At 38.0% G+C, this 18,590-nt stretch overlaps 1 non-coding gene across 1 annotated transcript; it reads left to right on the top strand.

The window, feature by feature from the left end:
- The first annotated feature begins 10,526 nt into the window (after positions 1-10,526).
- On the top strand, positions 10,527-10,598 carry TRNAQ-CUG (transfer RNA glutamine (anticodon CUG)). The gene has a single exon. It is a non-coding gene; the product is annotated as a tRNA-Gln (tRNA).
- The last annotated feature ends 7,992 nt before the right edge of the window (positions 10,599-18,590 follow it).

Raw genomic sequence — 18,590 nt, 5'->3', positions numbered from 1 at the left:
CTCTGTACAGAATTGAAAAAATAAATAAAAATGAAAAACCTTCGTGGACTTGCTAACCCCGACCTTCTCGTAACTGGGGCGTAGTCTGCAGTGTTTACCTCCTCCGAGACGCGATTTAAACAAGGACACGTTTCGCTCCCGTCAGGTTATGCAATCGACCTATTCTTAAAGTTAACTCCCCCCTCTCTCTCTCTCTCTCTCTCTCTCTCTCTCTCTCTCTCTCTCTCTCTCTCTCTCGATTGATTTTCCGATGTATGTATTTTCTAAGCATGATCTGTTTATATGCTTGAGCAATTCTCCCTATGAAAGTCATAAATTGTAGAAGGTTTACTGAAGAGAACTAACTGTTTACGTAATAGTTTGCCGACGAAGAAGGGTTGGGGGCTGTTAGAAATGTGCAAATACGAAGATATGGAGTCAGTGAAAAGATGATTTGGATTATTTATTGAGGGGCTTTGGTGACATGTAGTGAATTGAGGAAGATAGATTCGTTGAAATTTTGTGAGGAAGAAGGACAGGAAGAGTGATAAAATATGGTGGAGCAGGAAGGCGTAAGCATTTAGAAGCCGCTTCAGTGCCTACGAGGGTGAGGTGAGGGCCGTAGTGATTAGCGAAAGAGGGGTTTGGGGTGGGGAGTCGGCGTTCTTTGAAGTTTGATGATCCTTTTATGCTGACATATAAAAATATTCAAACTAGTGGACGTTATTCTTGTTGCAGAGATGGTGTTCTTTTGTGTGCCAGTGATAATTGCCGACTCTGTCAGTCCCTTGTATTAAAAAGTGCAGGCAGCCAGAGATGGTGCCGTGGGCGAGTTGTGCAGCGCTTGTCTCACGTTAGGCAGGGCCTTCGATTGCTCTCATCCTACCGCCCACAAGTCGACCCAGTTATGATGAGGCACTTGCATTTGCTGTGTCAAGTAAAAATTAAGGGAGTAGGATTCTGGCCACACCCACTTGTTTTATATATAATATATATATATATATATATATATATATATATATATATATATATATATATATATATATATACCTGTATATACACATATATATATATATTATATATATATATATATATAATATATATATATATATATATATATATATATATATATATATATATATATATATAGTGTGTGCGTGTGGATGTGTTTAAAGAGAACACAGCGGAATAGCGCAACCAAGCAGAACAGCAAGGTAAAAGCGAGTCAAAATAACCACCACGTAAACGTAGCAGTTACTAAATTCGATTATATCACACTGACATCGACTAGGTCTTAGCCTAAATGAAGTGTCACATCTCATACCGACTGGGTCTCGTTGTGAGTACCGGTTTCGACAATAATAAAGCCGAGACTTCGCTGAGTATGTCTGTTTTTGTACGCGTACGTATGTGTGTATATGTGCCTACACGGCTACGCTCTGAGAAGAGAGGGCCTTTTTTACGCAGTTAAGAGCAATTATAGTATTAAAAACCGTTGGAATGATTAGACCTCAGTGACGTGTGCAGCTAAATTGTTATTCTGGGGCTGCATCCAATCAAGGCGGACTTAATTTGTCCCAAAATACGAATCGGTTCCTATAAAAAGACTGACGAGCTCTTTTCGAGGGGTGAAATTACGAGTGATTATATCACGATTTCACAGTTTTCATTTTCTGTATTTTATGTCAAATGCGGCAACACACTATATTGACAATCTAGTAAACAGGTTCGTGTAAGTACGCTTCCATACACGAACACACACATACACACACTTTGCTGGAACTGAGTTCGCTCCAAGATTAATCCCTCACAAGTCCACCCAGTTGTGAATGGTAGCAGCATTTGTTAGGGCCTAGTAAAAAGGCGTGGGGCAAGCACTCACCCTTGAAAACTTGCCGAGAGACCAGGTTATATCCTTCTGTCGCCACCCTATGCAGAAATGAGAAAAATGCATTTAATGAATGTTTTATATATATATATATATATATATATATATATATATATATATATATATATATATATATATATATATATATATATATATATATATGAGTGGAGATTTGTGGAAGTGCAAGTGCTAGGAAGACAATCATTGGCAGGGTTTCACAGAGGACCTTCTACATTGCGCGTCGTTAGAAGCAGTGATGATGATAAGGATGAATTATTTCATATTTTTATTAATATCATTGTTGCTATAGCAATGATGGAGATGATGACACTATGTGTATAACAGCTCAGTAACTTTAATAATAATATGTACATACAGAAGAATAATTGTGTTTCTATTTATAGCAATATTGCTGATTATATATTATTGTACAATGAAGAAAAACGCCAAAATCCCTTGCTGTCGGAACCAAAGTTCGCCTCCCAATTTCTATGGTCTTTCTTTCGAGAGGTTTGTGTCGATTCCACAGTGTAAAAACTTGTCCCCCTTTTTTTCTCTCTCAACCCCCCCCCTCCCATTTACATTTGAGGTTTCAGTCAGGACTGTTCTCTGTATGAACACTAGAGTGCACTCACTCAGACTATGGTAGCCTTTCTTGACTTGATGTCGCCCATTTCTGCTTCAAGTGGATGGCTAAATATTCACAAAAGTCGTTGAAAAGTAACACTAATAGCCGTGTGTGTGTGTGTGTGTGTGAGAGAGAGAGAGAGAGAGAGAGGTAATTGAGAATGTAAAATGAATATTGTTTCTATTAGAAATCACTGATTGACAGTGTCATTTGTAAATGTTTGTGTGTGACAGATAGATGAAAAGTGGAATGTAAAATGAAAATTCCTTTCAGTAATCATAGATTTTAAAATAAGTCATAATCGGGAGTGTTTATGAATATCCAAACGAGAGAGAGAGAGAGAGAGAGAGAGAGAGAGAGAGAGAGAGAGAGAGAGAGAGAGGGGGGGTTAATAGAAGCCCTGACATCCATCCTGTAGGCCTCGTTCATCCTGTAGAGGAAGGACCTTTTTTTTTTTCCTTCTATCGGTTGTTCCTGATGATGACCCGAAGTGATCTTTATAATTTACGAAACAGCTTTGCTTCAAAGAGCCCGAGGATAGTAGGCCTATTTCTTGATATCGGACCGAGTGGCTTCATCTATAAATCAAAAAGCCTACCTGGATCCCTTTCCTCTCCCAGTCTCTACCCTCCCCCTCCCAGAAATATAGGCTTAAGATGAGAACAGTGTCATTTACCTCTCTCTCTCTCTCTCTCTCTCTCTCTCTCTCTCTCTCTCTCTCTCTCTCTCTCTCTCGTAGTTGAAGGCATTATAATTCTGATTGTACGATTGTATCATACACATTGTTTTAATACAATGTAACTGTTTACCATAATTTTATGGTTGACGTACCAGAAAAAAACTGGATGTTTTGACACTTAATATAATAATTTTAAAAGTGCTGTGTGTGCACAAAGGAAGAATGTGTGATAGAGGCTGGGTAGTTTAAAGGTACAAAGTCTCAGGTAGACATGGAAGAGGGGTGAAGAAGTACAAATTTGTTAGCTGGAGGATTGAAATGGTGAGATTGAGAGTGGTAGCAGAAGAATTTGTAATGGTGAACGTTTGTATTTTCCAGGATATGGAAAAGGGTAAGAGTGAAAGGAAGTGCTTTTGCAGAGAATTATTCTTTGTTTGGCCATCTTTGGCAAGTATGGAGTGCCTGGAGTTGATTGAAACGAAGTTAGGATAGATAATAGTTTTGATTTGGAGAGGAAGTGATGAAAATGTGGCTGTAAATGTTATTAAGACTAATGATTTTAGTAAGAAATAGGTGACGAAAGCACAAAAGGAGAGAAGTGATGAAAGAAGTATATAAGCTTTCTTTAAAGTCAAAGGACAAGGTCATAGAATCATTAGGGAGTAATTGTAGGAAGAGGGAGGTAGGGAGAGAGAATAAAGGAAAAGGAAGATTATTTAGGGTGTAGTTATATGACAAATGGGAACATCACGCAAGATTATGCACGCGCATATAAGAGGACGGATAGGGTGGCGAAGAAGAAAGTGTGAGAAAAAGAGAAGGCAAGTAATGAAAATGGGAGGTGAATATGAACAATACATTTAGGAAGAAGGAGTTGATCTACAGGGAAGTTAACGCAGGGAGAAAAGCCAATGAAGAAATGGATATCAAAATAAAGCTGAAAATTGACAGTTGCTGTCCAAAATGAATGCATTACTGGAATGAAGAGTGTTTTTGGAGATAGTTGAATGTGAATGATATGTGGAAATGCCAGTTGATTGGATTGCATGTTAGACGTTATGGCTCAGTCGTGAAAAAATGATTAAAGGGTTAACTATGTTGTTCGAATTATATCTGAGTGAAAGAATTCCTGAAGCAATGGATGAAAGGGTAGTTTTTACTTTCTGCGAGAGTAATATATGACGTGAAGTTACTTAGCATCCAGGAAAGGTGTATGGTATGATTTTGACTGAGAAAGTAACAAACATCGTGGAATGATTGATGTGCAAGAACAGTGTGCGTAGGCTAGTAAGAAGGGAAAGGGATCAAGTGTTTGTTATGAAAGTTACAAGAAAAGTCTTGGATTGAACGGAAAATACTTTTCATAGCATACATGGAAATAGTTGCTTATGATAAAATCAATTGAGAGGCGGTCTGGAGAGTGTTAGGATGTGTGGTACAGAGGAAAAGTTTTTCTAATGGAAGCAAAGATTGCTAAAGCATGTAGACGGAAGAGTAAATTGATTTTGTATACGAATGAGTCTGAGACATGGGTGTGTAATATTAGTTTTAATATCTTTATGGAGGGAATGATGCGAGAAGTTGGAGGAAGGAATTTTTTGATGTGGGTGCTAAGTTAGGGCATAAGACAGTAGTGCAGTGGTTCTCAATCTTTTTTTAGTGATGGCACCCTAACTAATGCAATCATTACCGTGGCACCCCTTCTTCACCATCCCACCATATCACATGAATTAATTTCTTATTTAATGAATAAAATTATTGTCCATACTCAAACCAAAATCATACACCGTACATGCAGAAATATATTGTACAAACAAAGAGCATATCAGAAGAATTAGGTAAACATAATTAAAATAGATACACTGATAATAATTATATGAAGACTTCTGCAGACTTTTCTTTCTTTACAAATATTCATTGAGATGATCTAGCCACGACAAAATTCATGACAATCTTGCGGCACCCCTAGGCACTGTCTGTGGCACCACAGGGTGCCACGGCACCCAGTTTGAGAATCACTGCAGTAGTGAGTCGTGAGTGAATGTGGAATGGCTGGGGTTTGCAGATGATACACTACAGATTTGGTGGATAAGTAAACTTGTGAAAAGATAATTAACTAATGTTTGCAAGAGGAGCACGTTTAGCGTCAATGTGAGCGTTAATAAGGTTGTGGGGGTAAATGGAAACTCGAGGACAGCAGTAATTGTTAATGTACTGTGGGTACTTGATTTGCAAAGGTATTTTTAAGTGATAAATAGTGGTAGAATGAGGGAGAAGGTGAGTCATAAACAGATGAAACAGGGAGGGTAATAAGGTGTGGTCAGACGATTTGGAAGTCAAAGTAAGAATGCATGGAAGGAATCCTAAGCCACCTCTCTTTTATATGTTGAATGCAAATGGTTGTAAAGGGTGAGAAATGTTGACCATGAAATAAGTAGCAAATAGGTCAACGTTGGTGAAAAGATTGAACAGTATTTGGGATGGTCTGATCATATGGAAAGAATAAAGGGTAGTGGGTTGATGAAAAGTGGGTGTAATTCAGAGGTTTTAGGAAAAGGAGAAATTCTCATAAAGTGCTGGACAGATTGGATGGAAGTGGAAATACTTTTCCTCCCCTCTCCTAAAACTTCTGTATTATACCCACTTTTCATTAACCTATTGATAAATATTTTATTCAGTAGGTTACAGCTTAATATTTTATTTATTAAATTACAGCTTAATATTTTATTTATTGAATTACAGGTTAATCGACAATGATGGAAATTTTGACTCAGTTTAATTTAAATTATATTTTTACAAAACTTGACATTCGAAATCGATCGTATTTTGGACATTCGCATAAAGAAATGTTCAACCGTTATTGTGGCATTCACACCAAAAAATATTTATGACTGTTAGTGTTACTCTACAGTCTGTACATATAGGGATTGGACCATGTGGGTTATCTATCCATAATAATAAAATCCGAGTGGATCTTGTTTGTCCGGCCTGGGTGGGGGCGGGGTAGGTAGGCGATCGGGAGGGCAGGGGAGACATGACACAACCACCCTCCTCCTGCAAAGCTGTTTGTCTCTCCGGGTGGGTAGGGATAGGTAGGGGTTCGGGAGGGTAGGGGGAGAAATGACATCCACCCTCCTCCTGCAAACCTATTTATCCACCCCGGATGGGGTGGGGTAGGTAGGGGATAGGGGGTTAGGGGACATGATGGGCAACACCGAGTTCCAACGCAGCATAGCACACCCCATCAAGCTCGTTTAACAAACACCCATGGGCCCAAACGAGAGCGGCCAATTCGAAGACGATTCAGAATCACTAGTGTAAGTCGTCTCGTCTGTTATGATGAATTCTATATTCTAACTTTGGACTTGATCGGTTTTAGTTTGTTTCCATCAAGTTCAGTAATTCATATATTTTGCCATGTAATAATTAATGGGTTTTAGAGATGTTGTATAACCACTAACAGAAAGTGCCTTCGTATCCAGGAAGTGCATGCAAGATGTGTGTGTTTATATTGTAAAATAACTATATAATCTAGGTCAGTGTAATTGGTGTACATTGAAAAGATTGCCGATCTGGCGCATCTTGTAACATCAGTAATACACTGTTCTTACCTCTGAAGTTTAGCTCTCTTTTTCGCAGTGCACAGCACAGCTTAAAATTTGCTTCTGTTTCTTCCATGATAGTTTGAATAAAAGACAAATGAGTTCAAAGCTTTTATCCCGGGTTTTCTGTTGCCACATGCAGTTAAATAACGGGTTCTCGCCCCGTTTGCCAGCCTGAGACGAACATTCAGGGCTGACTGACGAAGTCATCTTTCTAATTGTTTTATATGGCCCGTGACAGGCGCGGCTACCCAGATCAGAGTTCGTTGGTTCCTACTGGAAAGGTTGATTTAATGGACTCTTCTCATGAGGTAACGATAAACTACTCTTTAACAGAAAAAAAAGCAGGTTCAGCAAGTCTGGGAATACGTAGACAGCAAAGATATTCCATGTTCTGGAAATCAAGGGTATGAAAGATGATCAAACTGGTTTTATCTCGGGTTCGTGAATTCCACACGTTATGTATCTCGAAAGGCATCAGAATTGCACATGAACTGCAGTCGTTTGCGTCACTCTCACCTTTTTGGGATTCAGCTAAGTTTAGCGCGAGCCGACCAAAATAGTAACTTGTCTCCTAAATTGTGACTAGACTCCATGCGGTGTGAAATGGGACCGTGGAGGGAGTCGGCATTGAACCGTTACCTCGTCGAGGCCCTCACTTTTTTAATCAGTAGTTTTATAGAGTACTGATAACCTTCGTCTGTAATTGTTCTCTCTCTCTCTCTCTCTCTCTCTCTCTCTCTCTCTCTCTCTCTCTCTCTCTCTCTGGCCCACGATTCTTGACTAACCACCAGGTACCTGTTTCATTGCTTTGAGCAACAAAATTTTCAGGGGATGCAGCGTATCTTACTCAAACGTTCCTTCCTCGTCCGGGATCGCATTCGGGACTCAAGATCCTACGTTAGAAAAGAATTCACAGGGAAGAACAGTTGAAAAAAGGAAAATCTATAATTCACAATCTTTACTTATGTAATAGGTATTGAGCATCGACAGAATCTTTTGATGCGTCGCCTGTCTGCTAAAATAATAAATGAACTTTGAAAATTTTAATTTACCACTGGATGTATAGTTGCATGTATACATTATTATTATTTGTATCCGTACGTGTTACATAATAGTGTATTATCTTCCGGATACTGAATATTGACAAAGTTCTATAACTTCATGTTCTTTTATTCTTGTATCTATGCATGTAAGTGCTGTATGTATGACTATCCAGTTTGCATCCTTATGAATTATGTATTATTACATTATTTTTGTATGTAATACTATGTGTAGATATCCAGTATAGATGCTTATGCATACAGGTTTTGTATCTAAAGTATGTATATTCTCTTGGAATAATGAAGGGATTATGAGACTAAGAGCGAAAAGACGCCTCTTTCTTCGAAGAAAGTCCTGGATGATGCCATAAAGGTGGAGGCATGGCTGATAATGAGAGAGAGAGAGAAAGCTGTCGTAGTTTGTGAGAGGGATGTCAAAATCTTAGATGATCTGAATTAGATTTTAAGCAGAGAGAAAGGTATCGGGACTCGTTACAGTTTGTGTGTGTCTGGGAAAGAGAGAGAGAGAGAGAGAGAGACAGGGCCCAACCTCTTGTGATTTACTTCCTCTATTCTTCCCGGCAATAAATATAAGAGTGGACGGCCAAAATGGAACAATGAGAAAGAATGGATTTTCTTTCCCTCTTGTTAACGGTGTCATTGTTGCATCGCTTTTGTCAACAATACTTTCTCTTCCTTATTCTTTACACTTTATTTCCAACGTCTATATTTCACACTTTTCCTCTGTTTTCAAGCATGGATAGATTTATTGGTTATTCGGGCAGTCGCTGTTAAATTTATTGTTCTTTGTTTGTTTTGTCTGGCCATCCTCTCTCTCTCTCTCTCTCTCTCTCTCTCTCTCTCTCTCTCTCTCTCTCTCTCTCTCTCTCTTTGCGGCATTTCATTGCTTTCTCTGTGTTTGCGACTTCTTTCTTCAGCCTCATTTCTTTGGTACTTTTCTCTCTTCACTCTTCAACCGTTCTTCCTCTCTCTCTCTCTCTCTCTGGTGTTTTGCTGCTCCTGTTTAAGACCTCTGCCTCATCATTACATTATCTTTTGTTGATATGTTACCTCTCTCTCTCTCTCTCTCTCTCTCTCTCTCTCTGGTATTTTGTTGTTCCTGTTTAAGACCTCTGTCTCATTATTACATTATCTTCTGTTCATATGTTACCTCTCTCTCTCTCTCTCTCTCTCCATTGTAATTTTTTCAATAGGAGCAACGAAGGTACAGTAGACCTCCATTCTAGGGGCCGCATTAATAAGCAAGCCCCATTATTCAGAGCAAAAAGCCCTTTATCGCTGGTGCTAGTATTTTGTAAACGGCGGGCCCATCATTTTCCCCTAATGCCGATAAAGAATGTCCGTGCGTATGTGTCTTGACGTCTTTAAGGCCTTTAATCTCACCACCACTACCATCCCCCTCCTCCTTTCCCCACGCCAACAACCCCCCTTTCCACATCCAAACATACATTGATGCATATACATACACAAGCTCACACGAATTTTTCACCTCCATTTAAACGGGAACGGATAAAATTGAAATATACGAGGACAGTAATATTAATGATAATAATAAAAAAAAAAACTTCAGAGATTTGAGACACTGTCGTTGTTGCTTAAGAGAACAACAACAATAATTAACATTATTTCAGATTCTTACCGTTTTGAAGATTGGAGTCTTGTGGGAACTAATCTAAAGCGGCTTTTGCTGCTTCTTATTCGTTTATTGAGTGAGTATGCTTTTTGAAATATAATTCAGCATTTGCGTTATTGTCATCGTTGCAGTTGTTATAATGATCATAGTCTTAATTATTATATAACTTCTGCTTCCATTAAAACCGCTATTTTCCGTTGTGTGGCAGCTTTGATGACCATTAATTGACCAATCACTCATAAAATTTATTATTATTATTATTATTATTATTATTATTATTATTATTATTATTATTATTATTATTATTATTATTCTTGAACGTAGATCGATAACCATAGGCCGCAAAACTTTGATTCCTTGATCCTATGGTGTATTTGGTATAGGATCATTTTCTGTAGTCCTCAGGGTTAAAGGTGCAATGGTTACTAGGCTACTGTTACTGTCCCATAGGGAAATTATTACAGGATTCTTGACGTCATGGTCCCGTGTTGTAATTATTGCAAGATTAATAATATTATGGTCCCATGGCGTAATGGTTACAGGACTCTTGATCCTTAAATCACGGTCCCATAATGTAATGGTTCCAGGACTTTTTACATCTGAGTCCTCTGTTGTAATTGCTACAGGATTGATTACATTAGATTCCCAAGGTGCAATTGTTGCAGGACTCATTACATCACCGTCCCATGATGTAATGGTGACAGGACTCATTATCCATACATCATGGTCCCATAATGATGTGGTTACAAGACTACATCATTGTCACAGGGTATAATGGTTGCTGGACTCATCATGATTCCATAGGGCACTTATTGTAGGACCCATTACATAACCGTCACATGGTGTTTTTTTTAAGGACTCACTACATCACGGTCCCATGGAGTAGTGGATTTGGGACTTCACATGATTGTACCATGGAATAATGGTTACAGGAATCTCTCCACCATGGTTCCATTGTGAAGTTGTTACCTGAGTCATTACATCACCGACTTTGGTTTAACAACTTGAATGGGGTTGTTCTTATTGTAATAGTTACAAGACATCGATACACACGGTCCCATGGTGTAATGGTTAGCACTTTGGACTCTGAATCCAACAATCCGAGTTCGAGTCTCGGTGGGACCTCGTAGGATTTCGTTTTATGGATCTCGTGGCGTCATGGTCACCTATTCATTACCTGTTCACCTCATTACTGAAAGGCTAAGGATCGAGTCGTGGTTTGTTAAGTTTCATATGGATTCTGTTGTTCTAAGCACTACCATTGATACGGTTAAAGTTAGTTCATTGCAGAGTGCGACAGGACTCAGTGCATCACGCTCTTAATATGTGATTGTTACAGAACATTTTGCCAGTTTTCATGGTCCCATGAAGTAATTGTCAGGGGACTCTTTGCGTCACAGTCCCTTAAAGGATTGTTTTGCCGTCTTACAGTTGAATTATATATTATATATAATATATATATAAATATATATATGTATATTGTATTTATATATATATATATATATATATATATATATATATATATATATATATATATATATATATATATATATATAGGTAGAGTATACTCACTCACACAGAAATAAATACATTATATACAGTATATGTATATATAGAGGTAGAGATACTCACTCACACAGACATATAGATACATTATATATACTGTATATATGCTACAGGCAGATAGCGAAACGAGGCATTTCACGAACTGCCTGAAATTTCCGGCAGATAGCGAAATGCACTTAGGGACATTTGATCCCCCAGGGGCTAGTACTAAACACGGCGAAATACATTTGACTCCCTCGGGCTAGTACTGAAAACGATGAAATAGTGTACGCGAGTCACTGTTTCGCCGTGTTTAGTACTAGCCCCTGGAGGATCAAATGTCCCCAAGCGCATTTCGCTATCTGCCGGAAATTTCAGGCAGTTCGCGAAATGCCTGGTTTCGCTATCTGCCTGTAACATATACACACACACAAACAGAGATAGAGGTACCTTACGAGCATGGTTTGTGGTTTTATATGGATTAAAAATATGGTTTTTATACGTTCTCATCCTTTATGCTTTATTCCTCGTCTTTAATATTTATTTATTTGCTCTCTTTTTTTTATGACATTCGAGCGCCTTTTTTGTGACAGCGGGATAAATTCACCAAAATTTAAATCTAAATAATCATTCTTTTTAACAAAGAATTACAATTTTTTCTTCACGACTTTTATATTATATATATACTATATATATATATATATATATATATATATATATATATATATATATATATATATATATATATATATATATATATAATCTTTGTCAATATTTCAATAAAAAAATAAAGACTTTTCAAAATTAATTGCCAAGAGACAAATATGTCATTTCTGAAGGTGACCAGAAGTGCCTGAAATGCAGCACTTGCGGAAGTCACAATTGTGATTCTCTTAGCTGGGTTTTACACTGAAAACCTACGATCCTACTATGCATTTCAGGGACCGCGAGTCATCGTTTTTCGCAAATATCTTTCAAACAAATTATTTGATCGAAATGGTACTTTGACACAGTGTACAAGACACCTCCCGCTAATTTTTGGTAATATAGTGCATTATCAAATAGTTTTAGTTAAAATGTTTACTCTCGACTTATATGGTGTTGCCAAGCATCGCCAAACTGTGCTTTCGAACGTCCTTTATCCCCATCCCATCCCTCCCTCTCCCTTCCCCTCCTCATCCCTCCCTCAACCCACTTTCCTGACCTCTCCATCTCCAACCCCCTTTCCTGTCTATGGGGGATAGCGGACGTTCGATTGCGTAGATCAGTCCTGCTGACTCATGCGACTTTGCCTTTAAAAATCAAGAGTAAACGCCTTAACTAATGCCATTTGACAATGCACTATATTACCAAAAATTAGCGGGAGGTGTCTTGTACACTGTGTTAAAGTACCATCGATCAAATAATTAGTTTGAAAGATATTTGAGAAAAACGCTGACTCGCGGTCCCTGAAATGGATAGTAACTGGGGGAATAAATTCTCAAGTCTTTAACCTCAGGATTCGAAGCAAGGTTAAGAAAAATAGTGGTTCGTCCAACCACCCTCTTACGATATTTCGATATTTGGGAAATGGGAAATTATAAGGGGCGTTTTAGGAGTGACAGGTTCTAAAGCCATCATTCCGCTCACTGATGGCCGATGAGTCACAGGTCCACACCAGGCCCTTACAACCATTCCACGCAAGCATTTCCACTTACTGGCTGCACTAACTATAACTCTCGGCTTAAATCTAAAACAACAACAACATGATTGCCCGTTGTTTTGACATAGGGCTGGGGAAAGTGACTTGTAACTTCCCTGTAAGTAAAGCAAAGTAAGGTTGGATTCAGTTTATTATTTCTGGTAAAGAGTTAAAATGTTGGAAAATCAAATTGCACTTTGACTTTGCAGAATGTATACAGGAAAAAGAACTTGAATTTACCGTAGGTCAGGTGGCAAACATAATTTTAATACGTGACTGTGCTTTTTTCTGTTTTCTTCTAATTCTCTCATGAGTTTGTGTTTATGGTTTATACGTATATGTATATATTATATATATACATATATATTTTTTGTTTGGCGTTTTCATCTCTCTCTCTCTCTCTCTCTCTCTCTCTCTCTCTCTCTCTCTCTCTCTCTCTCTCTCTCTCTCTCTCTCTCTCTCTTTTCTAAGGCTTATCGGTATATGGTAACATTTATTTATACATACCATTGTTTGTTTTGTTACTTTTTATTTTCATCTACATCTCTCTCTGTCTCTTTCTCTCTCTCTCTGGGATTTCTTCCTTAACTTATGTATATATCTATTTGTGTGATTTTCTGTTTGCAATTTTCATTTCTCTCTCTCTCTCTCTCTCTCTCTCTCTCTCTCTCTCTCTCTCTCTCTCTCTCTCTCTCTCTCTCTCTCTCTCTCTCCACTTTCACTGAAGCCATCTCTTCAGTTTCACCTTTAGCCAGTAATTGATAATGAAGAAAGTCAGGTGTCATTTTAGTTATCTAGCAAAAGTTATTTTTAGCGATCTCTTAATTGCTTTTCTTTGTTGCTGAATCTTTTACAATTGTTGTGATTTTTACGTGTTGTATTTATTTTGTCATTCGTTCTTTTACTTTCTTCTGCTTTTATTCTTTGTATGTATTTTTCATGCAGCAGTGAATGCTATCCAGCCTTTTCCTTTTTCATATTTGGTTCTGTTTTGCTGTTCCTTCTCGTCTTCCTTGTTATATTTTAATCTTTTTCTCTTTTAATATTTATCTCCCGTAATGACTTTTTTTTTTAAACTCATGCTATTATTCCTTCCTTGTTCCTCCTCGTTTTTTTTTTTTTTCAAATTACTGATATTGTAATCTAACATGTTTTTGACTCCTTTTGCTCTCACATGTGGGAACACTGAATATACAACATCGTTCGCACATCACATTTCCCTGTCTTCGCACCTCTTTCAGAAATTGTCCGCCAGTATCCTGTGTCAGAGGATGGCAGTAATATCATGGGAACGTTTTGACATTACCTTGGTGATCAGAGTGTGGACCTCTCCACCGGTGCTTCCACTTATAAAACTTAAGCCCGTGGCAAACCAGATTCACTCAGTTTTCTTGACCAGCATTCGTAACCCTGAAGCCAAACTTTCCTCTAACAACACAAGACTCCACCTTCTGCTAATAATCAGATAACTCCTAAGTAATCAAGCAATCTATCCCTCTCTGTCTTCTTGAAATGCTTTGTTAATTCAGTCTCCTATTGATGTTCCGTTAAGCCTTCCAGAGTCTCTTAAGTGGCTATAAAAATATCCAGAAACCGCAGACAGCGAGTCCGATGGTGTTAAGAAATCGGACTCCCTGTTGAAGCGTAAGTTGCCAGGACACGATCATGAGGGACTAGGTGACCTTGGCCATATGCTCCTCTGTAATTCATATATATGTATGTATGTATGTATGTATATATATATATATATATATATATATATATATATATATATATATATATATATATATATATATATATATATATATATATATATATACTGTATATATGTAGTACTTAATTCAATATTTTATGAACGTTCCTTATTTCTGTCTTTTGTGATTTTCACCAAATACCAGTTCTTCATTGGGGGCTAGGTAGAGCTCTCCGACGCTGTTGGCCAGTTCGACTCTCCGACCGGCCAGTGTAGAATTAGAGGAATTTATTTCTGGTGATAGAAATTCATTTCTCGTCATAATGTGGTTCGGATTCCACAATAAGCTGTAGGTCCCGTTGCTAGGGAACCAGTTGGTTCTTAGCCACGTAAAATAAATCTAATCCTTCGGGCCAGCCCTAGGAGAGCTGTTAATCAACTCAGTGTTCTGGTTAAACTAAGATATACTTAACTTAATTTTTCACCAAATACCATTTACTTTTCGTCCAGCTGCCCTGCTTCCTGACAAGGCTGATGGTCTAGAAACAGGAGACTTCATGATGCACAACACCAGGTCTCCATTACATCCGAACAAATATAGGAAGACACGAGGCCCTTGCCATTTATGTTACCGAGGGAATTGAAGTTCTTCCCCCAGCATCCAAAACGCATTCCCGATTGGCGGCATCATGCGGCTGATTTTGTCTTCTTTTTTCCTAACCTGTAATCTGCTAACTCTGTTTTGTAAAGTATGAATTCTTTCGTCTTTGGAGTCAGAATTCAAGGAAACATTTTACATCTATCAGTTTCTTCTCAGAACTTCCCTGGGGATACTGATTTGGTAACATAGCCTTGAGTGCCTCACAAATTTAATTTTTAAGCTGAGGTTAAATATGTCCTCATCTTGCTTAGAGCTTCCTCCTGTTATAACCTTGGATGAACCTCCTCCTCCTCCTCCTCCTCCTCCTCCTCCTCCTCCTCCTCCTCCTCCTCCTCCTCCTCCTCCTCCTCCTCCTCCTCCATGGCCGTCCAGTCTACTGAGTAGATGCATTATTCAATTTTTTGCTCTTAAGTATGCCTTGTTATAAGTCGGCTGTGATCTTCTACGCATCTTCACTTCAAAGGAGACAGTTCTACCCCCCTACGGGAATTCTAATATCTGAATCTCCAACTGTTAAATTAAAATCCCTTACCTTTAAAGAAAATTAGTTCTAACTTCTGCAAATTATTTGGTTAGATTCATAATCCAGCATATTTTGGGTAGGAATTTTTCCTACTTTTGACAGATTTTAAATTCTTCACCTCATGTTAAATATATATATACTTACCACTTCGTAAGGGACATCACCAAGAAGCCTTGCTTGAGGACATACCTAATTTTCAAGCCAATGCGTATTTATTTATTTGTTTATTTATTTGTTTACTTATTTATTTATTTATTTATTCATTCATTTATTCGTTCATGAGGATTGATATCACCGGCGTCCATTCATAAAGTCATTTCCTTAATATTGTTTCATATTTTTAGCTTTTTATTCTCATAGCCATAATTTCTGGTTGCCTTGTTTCTTTCATTATTTCCGTCGTAATTTTTTTTATGGAGTGGTTTTTCATTTAGCATATATTTATTTGTTATTTCCTATACTCTCTTCGTGCATTTCTGTAGCCATTTCAGATCATATATAGTCATGTATCACACTTTTAATCAATAATTTTTTATCTTCTATGCGTCTATTTGATACCACTTTCACTCCCCCCTATTTTTGCAATGTAGGTCATTCACCCCTGATCAACCCAAGCACGGCCCCAGACGAAAACATCGTCAAGGGGGCCATTTGGAGTTCCAAGAATTTCAGCCATAAATGGGGAAGGGGAGGTCCCGCGGAATGGGCAGGGGGAGGAATGTGTAACCCCTCTATATGTCCTCTCGCCATAAACACCCTCTTTCCCCGCCCCCTCACCCCACCTAGAGAAAAACGAAAACATTTATTTATTAGGGATAAAACACGAGTTTCTGGTTTTTGGTCGTCTTCGTTCACCCATTCACTTCTTTTGACGCTCGTCCGATAACTGTAAATTGGTCTCAACATGCTTGTTTACGATCTGAATTCGAAGTGTATGCTTGAAACATAAACAAACTCTTCCTCCTCAATACCTTATTACTGCTTGTACCCTCTCCCTAACAACCAACATCATTCCCCATGCCTTACAAATTCTCCTTGCTGCTGTCCTCACCCCTAAGAAAACCCAGGTCTTCCTCCCGAAAATCATATCCCTGTATAACCTCTGCTCAAAACCCATCACCCCCACCCCTTGTCCAGCCTCTTCCTTTCCCAAGACCCTATCCCTTCTGTCTTCACAACACCAATTCCTTAACCCTCCTCCTATCCCCTCCCTCCCTGGCCCCTCCCCATCCCCCTTCCACCTGTCTCTCAACTCGCTCAATCTGTGTTGAAGATTCTTGTTTTCCAAACAAATCATTAGAAGAAATTGCACTTTGGAAAACGACGCCGAGCAGCTGCTGCTGGAGCGTCTGTGAATGCGAGAAGATGTGTTTATGCCTCGGACCAGACACAAAAGATCTCCTTTTATCCACCATTGTCTGATCTTTTTTCTTCCTCTTCTTCTTTTTCTCCGTTTCGCAAAAGTTTACAGTATTTTTAGCCTTTGTCGTTTATGTGTAGGACGCTACTTCCTTTTTATATAAAGTTAGCTGTCCTGGTATATATTTTTCTGCAGAGCTACTCGTTCGTCACAAAACTTTATTTTAAGTGATGGTTGTTTCGATTTTTTCATGATATCTTACACAAGTTTTTTTTTTATCATTGGCTCTTTTAATTCTCTCACGAAGATACTTGTTTTTGCTGGTTCTCTCTCTCTCTCTCTCTCTCTCTCTCTCTCTCTCTCTCTCTCTCTCTCTCTCTCTCTCTCTCACAGAATTGTAATTTTCCTTCTTATCTGCCCTTCCCTTTTTTTTTTTTTTTTTTTTTTTTTACATACATTTTACAACAGTTTATTTTCAACATTTACATTTTTTCACGAAGTGGCCTTCTCTCCCTTCTTTTCCTCTTTTCAAGACGCCAGCTTCTCTTTTTTACAACTAACTTTTCGACTTTCGCTGCCTTTGGAGTCACCCACTTTTACGCGTCAGCTTTTTGGTTTTCTGTAAAAGAAAACTATTGTGCCGGTCCGTCCGCCCCAAGATCTTAGAGGGCCGCAAATTGGTATGTTGATCATCCACCCTCCAATCATCTGACATAACAAATTGCACCCCTCTAGCCTCTGTAGTTTGTATTTTATTTAAGGTTAAAATTAGCCATAATCGTGCATCTGGCATCGATATAGGACAGGCCTCCACCGGGCCGTGGTTAAAGATTCACAGGCCGCGACGGATACAGCATTATACCGAGACCACCGAAACATAGATCTATTTTCGGTGGCCTTGATTATACGCTGTACAGAGAACTCGATTGCGCCGAAGTTTCTTCGGCGCATTTTTTACTTTTTTATTTTTTTTTCCGTTTAAAAGAGTAAAGTTTAAGACGTCCCGAATCTTGGGTCTTTAAGAAGCCTCATTTTGCACAACTGGAGTCGACGACGTCTGTTTGATCGCTCTGCTTGGTTTGTTGACTAACTCCCGTCTCGTTAATCCTGATCTCGTTAATCTCGTTAATATAAAGGTGAGACCCGATGGACCAGACATGTTTAACAAAGTTTTAAGTTTGGAAACTCTCTTTCTCACCCTTGGCTCTTGTGTTAGTTACGGTATCCTCTGCCTAATGCGAGGAACTTGTTACATTCTCCAAAAATGTTCAACCTTTTTCCTTATTATCTAAGAAATCTATTGTTTTACACACAAAACACACATATATATATATATATATATATATATATATATATATATATATATATATATATATAAATATATATATATATATAATAGATACTGTATATAAATGTATATATATATATATATATATATATATATATATATATATATATATATATATATATATATATATATATATATATATATATATATATATATATACATATACATATATATATATATATATATATATATATATATATATATATATATATATATATATATATATATGTATATATACACGGGCAAATGCCACGAAGGAAAAGTGAAACAACTGAGTGGTTGCTAGGCCTCTCAACACAGAGTCCT

Source organism: Macrobrachium rosenbergii, chromosome 9, assembly GCF_040412425.1.
Source record: "Macrobrachium rosenbergii isolate ZJJX-2024 chromosome 9, ASM4041242v1, whole genome shotgun sequence".
NCBI classification, from domain to species: domain Eukaryota; kingdom Metazoa; phylum Arthropoda; class Malacostraca; order Decapoda; family Palaemonidae; genus Macrobrachium; species Macrobrachium rosenbergii.
Note: the sequence above shows the minus strand (reverse complement) of the source record. Positions and strands in the feature narration are given on the sequence as shown.